At 35.2% G+C, this 6,413-nt stretch overlaps 1 long non-coding RNA gene across 1 annotated transcript; it reads left to right on the top strand.

Moving 5' to 3' along the window:
* Window positions 1–3,192: 3,192 nt before the first annotated feature.
* LOC139779858 (uncharacterized) lies at window positions 3,193–4,184 on the top strand. The gene is made up of 3 exons (XR_011720038.1): window positions 3,193–3,771; window positions 3,870–3,908; window positions 3,987–4,184. It is a non-coding gene; the product is annotated as an uncharacterized lncRNA (long non-coding RNA).
* The last annotated feature ends 2,229 nt before the right edge of the window (window positions 4,185–6,413 follow it).

The raw sequence follows: 6,413 nt of genomic DNA, 5'->3' as shown, positions 1-6,413 counted from the left end.
GCGTCAAACATTAATTTGGAAAAAAAATCTCGCGATCCTTTTGTAGTTCGTGATTCACCTTTGTCTTCTAATTCTAACGAAAATGAGAGTGACGTTGAAACTGAAAGCGATAGCGATCTAGAAAATGATGAGTAAGATCATGATCTGATCATTGTCATCTTAATTTATATTTATATTAATGTGATGAGAGTTACCAAATGCTCAACGAAAAGACTGAACTCTGGTTTGGTTTTGTTTTGACTATAAAGTATGATTTGTTTGTTTTAACTTCTAACTGAAACTATTTTATTTTTTAATGTTAAGGACGTTAAGGTACGGCAATTATTTGTTTTTTGTAGGTTTTGCAAAGTGCAATAATTTTTTTTATAACTAAGCTTTAAGTACAAAAGCAATACCAAATAAAAATAAGTATAAGATAAGTATAAGCTCTATTTGCGATGTTCCCTTGAAATGTTCCTGTACTTTTTTAAAATAAAAATAAACGCTATTCAAATCGAATAAAACAGGCAATATTTATTATAAATTATAATTGTAATCATTGATCATGTGTTTTCAACTTTTCGGTAAATTACGGTAATTTTATTGGGTAATTTACAGTAAATTACGGTAAATTACCAAAGTTACCCGGTAAAATTACTGTCCTTTAGAACTCTAGTCACAAGTGAGAATTATCTCAGTTTTGATGAAATTGTAAATTGAAAGCAACTATTATGTACACAAAATATTACATATATTTACTTACTTATAATAAGAGACCGATTTTTCGTTGCGGTATGTGTTAAGGCATAATACGCAGTTCGAGGAGGGCATTGTCAACCACACTGTAAAAAATTTTGTAATGTAATTTTAGGACCAACTATTATAAGTGTAAATTTCCTGCGTCTATATAAACATTTATTTATTTACATAGTAATTAAACTGGCTATACCACACTGAGAAAAAAAATTGTTAAACTGACTAAACGCGTTTAGTTCATTATCATTTGTTTACTTGAAATATTTAGATGTTTAAAATATACGTCAGTAGTATTAACTGATTCACCTAATTTAAAAGAACAATATGATTTTGTTGACACATTTAATTTAGTGAACTGAATAACTTATTGTCTTAACCATGCAATTTATAGTTAATTCAAATATGCGATAATGCTGAAGAAAAAACTTTTTTATTCGTTTATCTATTCGAGAAGTATGAACGTATTCCATAAATGTGCGATTTGACCCTCCTTTCCCTATTATCACCATGTAAAATTGGCAAAGTTTACGGACATATATCTCCGGAACCGAGCGGTAAAAAAATTTGAAAATGTTCAGACACACTCTAGGAACGTTAACCTTTCATTTAATATCATATTTTCCGGGCTATCTAAATTTGACCTAAATGCAAGAACCACCTTAAACGCAATTAAGTTATCGTTTTTTCTCCGTAAAGAGCGCTGTGACTCATCGAATCCCGGCAATCAGCGAAACAAATGCCATAATGATCAATACGTATTAATAACACTAATCAATATGTAATATTAAATAATACTCTGTAATTACTGCGTATTAAATTTCGTAATGCACTAAAAATGCGTACTGCTTCAAAGCAGGAGAAACAAAAGCTCCTTCCCTTATTGCCTTTCTCCTTAGAGTCAACGCCAGTCTGGTATATATATATTGAGTACGTTCAGTACATTACACAATTAACGTTTATGTTTATGAACGCTACGACGTGATTTGAGTTCTTCTTCCCCTTCCACGGAAGAGGAAGGATTTTGGCTCTTGGTTTTCAGATTTAGCGGAAATCTATTCGGTCAGTATATGTATAACGTTGCAGATCTATGAAGTATGTCACACCTCGAATAGGTGACTCACATTAAAATGTTAATGCTTATGGCTATTAAATTGCACAACGTTATTTCGGAGTTACATGTAATGTATACTGTATACATATCATCGAATAAATAGTATCTATTATTAATAATATTATTACAAATAGTCCCATGTGCGAATGTCGGACTTCTGCCAGAGTTGTCCGCATGGCCCAGAAGTGGCAGAATATTGGCTGCCAAGACTTGACGGGTGGTACTGTCCCAGTACGGATAAACCGCTAGATCAGTATTGTGCCAGTCTCGGTGACCAGTACCCCCATGCAACCATATTCTGTTCCGAGGCGAGTCTCGTCTCAGTACTGACTGTGTATAAGGCCAGAAATTATATTGATCTACGGCCGAGAGTCGGCTCAGTACTAGGCATGTATTGGGTCGACTTCGAAAATTTTCGCTCGAGCGGCGCCGGAGATAACAACCGCGGCACGGAAGCAACACGCCCCATGTGCGAATGTAGGACTTCTGCCAGAGCTCTGCCAGAAGTGGCAGAATATTGGCTGCCAAGACTTGATGGATGGAACGTGATACTGATATATTTTAATACCGGGCCGAATATCGTGTCAGTACTGGGCGTGCACTGGGGCGAGACGTGAAGTAGTACTGGGATAATAGTATATTGGGACATGCATCTGGTGGTCGAAAGTGAAAGCACTCCGGGCTAATAGATCTCGTGGCATTGTACATATGTACAGGCTTGGCGTGCGGTACCGGCTTTGTGTTGTATTTTTATTATTATGGATGTTGAATTTTATTCTCCACGTCGAAAATCTACGAGCAGAATTAATGATTCAGTTCGCGGTTGTGAAAATAAGGCTAACAAAACTTTAAATGTTCGATTTTATTGCTTTCCTAACCTCAAAATGAGTGTTTCATACATGTCAAACATTTATTTGGCAATTTAGAGAAAATTGATCGTTTCAAAGGAAAAATGCATTGAAAATGAAGAAAGTGACCCTTTATAGAGAGAGTGTTAGCTGTCTGCGTCATATTTGGTTAAGCCCCGCCTCCAAGTCAGAACTCAATATATGTTGGCTGAAGTCGTACCATTGGATCGGCACTGGGGACACATTGGGCCAGTGTTGGTGTGGTAGTGGCAGCAAAATATTTTAAGATAAATAGAAATGAAAGCACATTTTTTATTTTAAAATATAATATTAATTTACAATGATATTAAACATGTCGTTATTTATAATATGTATAAATGTTATTCTAATATTTTTTAGTTATTCTAATATTTTTGAATGATATTGGATCAATTAATTAACATGTAAAAGAGTTACAGCATATTTACGCGCTTCAACAGTAAGTACCAAACACTTTTCCATGATACTGTCAAGTGAGTATGTTTTTGTAGGCCCATAGGGTAATCCTATTTTGTAGATACCTACGTTGCTGGAAGTAATTGGTTCGGTAAAAGCAGTACCTTTATTTTTGACAATTTTTCCTTGAATATATAAGCAATGGCGATTGTTGTTTATGGAGAAAATACGATCTATTTGAAAAATATTATCATTTGTCAATTTTACTACATTGTCGGGCTCAGTTATTCCTATTGTCATGTTTTGAATATTTATTTTTGAATAATCGATGGAATTATCTTCACGTTCGTTTTGTGGTACACGATATTTATAGTTGATTACTCCCAAATCATTTTTTTTAATAGTTAATAAATCGGATTTATTTTCAGAAAGACGCCTGAAAACTTGAGCGACAGGATTTCGAGGTGTTCTAATCAGTTTCTTAATACTACCTAAGCAACTTTCAAACGGAAAAGACGAATAATCTGTTAATGGAGCTTTCATGTTTCTCACATCATCTGCCACATGAATGAGATTATGAAAATTCATAGTTTGGGAGTCTTTTCCATAAAACTTCGGCATTTGTTTGAAAAATTGTCGAAGGTACGATTCGGCATCATCTGTATATATTAATGCCTGTGCACGACTACATAATATACGGCATGCTACAAAGAGCAATAAGAAGTGACGATACATTTCAGATGGCAACACCTCACGTAAAATTAAACCTCCACCGTACAGTAAGATAAACCTGTACTGAGTTGCTTTCCAATTAGCTATGTCTGTTACATCAAATAATTTCCGTTGAAATTCGATAGGAATTTGCGGTGACAAATTAAGAAGAATTCTTTTTAAGTGATTTCGTCCACGTCTTCCAATGCTTCCCCTTTGTTTTCTACTCGAAAGCCATTTATCCAAGAGATTCTTCATTACTCCACAGCACAGTAAGTGCATGCAATCCAAAACAACTTCGTCGACAGGATTAAATCCAGGGATTCGAATTAGAGGAGATGTTCTATCTGGTATGTGATGATCAGTTTGACTAAATCCCGGCTTAGCTATAAATGAATCTTTGGTACGCAATGTACAATTTGTCTTAGGATAAATTCTTTTTTGGTTAACAGTTTTCCCACGTACTTCGCAACGTTCACAACCGTAAAAGCCATTATGCCCTTTACAGCACTTAATAAAAGCACGCGCAGGCGTATCACAAACAAATGCGGCAATTCGAAACGTAAACAATGTTCTATCAATAACTATTCCTTGTTCGATCAGTGTCGTACATTCCTCCGTAAAATTTTCCATGAAATCATTAGCATCATGTGGTTTCGAATCACCACAGTACAGTGCAACTACGACAGGCTTGCAATTGTAATCTTTATGAAATATTTGTATTAATATCGGCCACATTTGTTGTTTAGAACGGACATATATCGGTAAACCATCAACGTTGATTAAAACTCTTATATCCCTTTCTGCATATCCAGAATTTGCTAATTCCCTTAAAAAAAAATGCAGTCAAAACTGATAAAAAAACTGGGCACTAACTGGTGGATAACTGATTATTGAAACTGATGACAGCACGATCAGTTTATTGAAACAAGTTACTGATAAAAGAAACAGTTATACTAGTTACTGATTAAAAAAACTGGGCACTAACTGGTGGATAACTGATTATTGTAACTGATGACAGCACGATCAGTATATTGAAACAAGTTACTGATAAAAGGAACAGTTGTACCAGTTACTGTTAAAAGAACTGGTCAATATTGGTCCAGTTTTATTCAGTTTTATATTGATCAGTAACTGATAGAACTTCCATGTTGTTCGGTTGATCAATTGAATCAATTGAACTTTCACCAGTTCTATAAACTTGCCTGAAGAACATAATCAGTATCTGACAAACCGTTAAAAAAAACTGAGGACCAGTCATTAGTTACTGATGGCAACACTCAGTGTCTAACCAGTTTTTTAGATTAATATAGAAACTGATTATTAAAACTGGGCGTCAACTGAAGAACATAATCAGCATCTGACAAACCGTTAAAAAAACTGAGGACCAGTCATCAGTTACTAATGGCAACACTCAGTGTCTAACCAGTTTTTAGAGTAATGTAGAAACTGATTATTAAAACTGGGTGTCAACTGAAGAATATAATCAGTATCTGACAAACCGTTAAAAAAAACTGAGGTCCAGTCATCAGTTACTGATGACAACACTCAGTGTCTAACCAGTATTGTAGAAACTGATTATTAAAACTGGACGTCAACTGAAAAGCATTACCAGTAACTGACTCTCGTATTCAGTCACTGATAGAACATCACAAGTTACTGATTCAACTTCATCAGTTACTGGTGCAACTGCTCAGTTCTTTTTCTTAAGGGTTGTAATTGAAGTTGATTTGCTATGCCTAAGTAAATATAAGTACCAAAAGTACCCTTCTTTGACAACATAGGCTGAACTTTATCTTGAGTTCTTTGTGTACCCAACAAAGTTTCCGCATTTTTTGGTAGATCTGTATGACCTTCAGACCGCAGAACATACAGAAGATCATTTAAGAAGCTGCGTATGATGTGGTTTATATGCTTTATGGCACAATCTCGTAGTTTTTCTTTTAGGCATCTTTGGTCACCATCAGGAGTGTTGAGCAGTTCCATACACTCACTCGCAACAGATATTTGACATGATTCTGTTAATTCATCATTGCTATCGAATTCTGAACTGGAAGATGCTTCTGATATGTGAACATCCACAATCGATCTAAAACATAAGTAGCAGAATATGACGGTGTTATATGACGTCACAAGCCTTTGCATAGCTGGCTGCAACAATTTTCCATTTTATCATTAACGTATGGAATAAGTGTAATCAAGAATTCTATGGTGTCCCCTTCGTCTTGCTCAGTATCTCTGACATTGTCAGTCATCATCACAGATTCAATCACCGATTGAATCAGCTAGTGACGAGCACGTTTGCCCTTCTTGCAAGATTTATTTCATGTCTGTTAAGTTAGCACTCCTCCCACAAAAAACCGGAATAACACATATGCAGAAATTAAGTGCTCTTTATGTGCTAATTATGTGCTCTATGAACGATTTTTGTGCTTGAGCAGTTTCATGGAAAATCACAATTAAAAGTGGGGATACTGGCTTGATGTAAGCTAGCACCCCCACTCATTAAAATTACATATAAAATAAAAATGAAACCGCTCAAGCACAAAAATCGCGAATAGAGCACATAAAGA

Source organism: Temnothorax nylanderi, unplaced genomic scaffold (genome assembly GCF_030848795.1).
Source record: "Temnothorax nylanderi isolate EJ_2023f unplaced genomic scaffold, tnyl_v1.0 TNYL_tig0245_pilon, whole genome shotgun sequence".
NCBI classification, from domain to species: domain Eukaryota; kingdom Metazoa; phylum Arthropoda; class Insecta; order Hymenoptera; family Formicidae; genus Temnothorax; species Temnothorax nylanderi.
Note: the sequence above shows the minus strand (reverse complement) of the source record. Positions and strands in the feature narration are given on the sequence as shown.